The sequence below is a fragment of the Octodon degus genome, unplaced genomic scaffold, assembly GCF_000260255.1.
Source record: "Octodon degus isolate 3935 unplaced genomic scaffold, OctDeg1.0 scaffold00221, whole genome shotgun sequence".
Lineage (NCBI taxonomy): Eukaryota > Metazoa > Chordata > Mammalia > Rodentia > Octodontidae > Octodon > Octodon degus.
This window is the reverse complement of record NW_004524797.1, coordinates 673,578-676,476: the sequence shown is the minus strand read 5'-3', so window position 1 is coordinate 676,476 and position 2,899 is coordinate 673,578. Positions and strand designations below refer to the sequence as shown.

The following is a 2,899-nucleotide window of genomic DNA, read 5'->3' as shown; positions in this document are numbered from 1 at the left end:
GACAATGGTGGAGCAGGTTTAAAACCCAGGCAGTAGAATTCATGTGTAAAACCCAACAAGAGCACCTATCTCATCAATCTGTTCCCTATGGCTATAGAAATTACTATATTTAGGCCCCCCTGAGATAATCTGGCCTGGCCTTCCCATGTGAAGATCCTTAATTCAGTCATACCTACAAAGATCCTTTAACCATAGATGATGACATGCCAGGTTCTGAGGATTAGACCGTAGCGATCTTTGGCACCATTACACAGCCTCCCACCATCTCCACCATCTCTTATCACCTGGATTCCATTTGTCTTTGGTCTGTCCCTTTCTTGGGGTCCTGTTTACATTCTCCCTTGCAGGAGAGCAGTCCTGCTTCATATTTTCTTCTGGAATCTGAGCTCCTCAAAGGCAGGAACTTTGGCTGATTTACCATCCTGTCTGGGGAGTTGGGCCCATACAAACAGCATAATAGTGGAAGTGATTCTATTGAGTGAGCTAAAAATTTCCCTTGAGGGCATCAGAAACTGCTGTGGCAGGGAAAGAGCCAGTGAATGGTGACACCCCAATGAACAACTTTTCTTTTCTCTGAAGATGAGGAGCAAGTGATTAGCTAACCAGGGCTTGCTTTACCTTAACACTTCCGTCAGCCCACTGCTGCCAGTCCACATGCTGAGTAGGTGAGTGGAGAAGAAAGTTGGCTGGCCTCACTAGTGCCTTTGATTCATCGACTTATTCATATGTTTATTGACTATCTGCACATGTTAATAACACTGTTAGCTGGGGCAGTTGTGGCCTTAGGAACCTTTTTTTGGTGCCATGTGGGAAGATGTTAGGAGATGCCTGTGTGTGTGTGTGGGCCACAGGCAAATTCCCAGTCAATGAGGAAGTATACAAAGGGGTTCAAAAGAGCTGGGCTCAAGTCCTAATGTTGCTGTTCCCTCAGACAAATCACGTCTCCTCTCTGGCGTGTTCACAGGCATGTATTATTGCATTCACCACATTGTTAAATTGTAATTACTTACAATTTTTGCATACTCCATAGGATGAGTTCGTTCAGGAGAGGACAGTCTATGCCACTGTTTCCCCATTTACTATCTTAGGGCCTAGTGTATACTAAACTCTACTAGCAGTAGTAATACTAGTGCTCATCATGTCTCAGGTTCTGTATTACATGCATTCATGTTAACTCATTTCATCTTTGTTGTATCTCTTAGAAGTAAGAACTATTATTATCCACATTGTGCACTTGAGGAATCTGAAGCACAGAGGTTAATTTGCCTAAAGTTACACAGTTAACAAGTAGTATAGTGCTTGCTTCAGCAGCACATATACTAAAATTGGAATGATAACAGGGAACATTAGCAGGGTCCCTGCCCAAGGATGACATGCAAATTCATGAAGCATTCATTTTTTTCAACTGCCTATGTTGTAGGGTAATAATATCATTAAGTTTCTCTTCTGGAGGGTTAACAACTTAGGTTTACAGACCAAAAAATTAGAGAAAAAGAAGAGCTACAAGACAGCCAACATTTTGGCCCTAGCCTTTCAAGGTCAGTGAGGACTCAGGACATAAGAGAACCTGTACTGTAACACCCTGTAACTCAATGGTGTCCTGTTCAAGGAGAATTTGGGGCCACAGAGGAAAGTGATTGATGATGTAGAGTGTGCCTAAGGAGAGTCACCTAGAGAGAAAACATTTTCTCAGGCTTTCACAGAGAAAATTGGTCAAGCAATGGACATGACTCATCCACATGGCTGACACTAACAAAAGATCTACAAACTGCTGTACATGGTTTCAGGGTAAATCCTGAGGGATTTGACTGACCTTGTCAGATACAAAAGTTACATTTTTTTTGTTATAAAGGTCTTGCTTTATCTTGGTCTTATCCATCTAGCAGAAAAGTATAAACACGAGGTATAAAATGTAAAGCCAAGGCTTTCACAGAGAGCACATTGGCCAAGCAATGGCCGTGACTCATCCACATGGCTGACACTGACAAAAGATCTGCAATTTGAGGTACAGGATCTCAGGATAAATCCTGAGGGAAATTCATTGACTTTATCAGATCCAAAAGCTACAACTCTTGTTGCATAGGTCTTGCTTTATCTTGGTCTTAACTATTCAGCAGACAAGTATAAAAACGAAGTATAGAAGTAAAGCCATGGTGTTACGTTGAGCTGTAGGGGACTCAGGTCAACAATTTCTGACATTGCTAGTGAAGCGGAAGACCCAATACTATTATGGACTACTGTACTCTTTTAGAATATTTTGCTGAGTTAACATACCTATAATATTCAAATAATAGAACTAAACAAAAAAAGGGGATACAGATGAATGTCCATTTTGTATGTGTATTCAAAATAGTTAGGATAGATATATAGTTACTTTCTTCTAATGAATAGAGGGATTTGTTCTAATAGTGTTTGTAAATAGGATATCATGTCCACATCTTGTACAGCAATTAACCACTAGGAAGAATGTATGCAATATGTTAATTATTGAAACTATCCTACCAATTTGGTTTGAAACTGTCTCATTGCTATTTCTCAATAAAATTATGGGAAAAAATGTAAAGCCATATTAATATGCTGATCTGTAAAAGGCTCAAGTCAACAACTTCTGACATTGTCAGTCCTGTGGATAACCCACTACTAGTATGGTCTACTGGACTACATTGGATTATTTTGCTGAATTGACACACCTACAATATTTGAATGGCAATGGAATACCCATCTCTGACAAAACTAAGCAAAAAAGGGGGGTATAAATGAAGGATCATTTTGTAGTGAAAAAAATATTTATCTGTATATACAAGTTAGGAGCGATATACTGCTTAATTTCTCTTAGTTCATTGAGAAGATTTGTACTAATAGTGTTTAGATAAGATATTCTGTCTGCATCTTGTACTAT

The 2,899-nt window shown here is 39.5% G+C and overlaps 1 non-coding gene across 1 annotated transcript; it reads left to right on the top strand.

The window, feature by feature from the left end:
- Positions 1-1,295: 1,295 nt before the first annotated feature.
- Positions 1,296-1,403, top strand: LOC111813771. The gene has a single exon (XR_002818943.1). It is a non-coding gene; the product is annotated as a U6 spliceosomal RNA (small nuclear RNA).
- Positions 1,404-2,899: the final 1,496 nt, after the last annotated feature.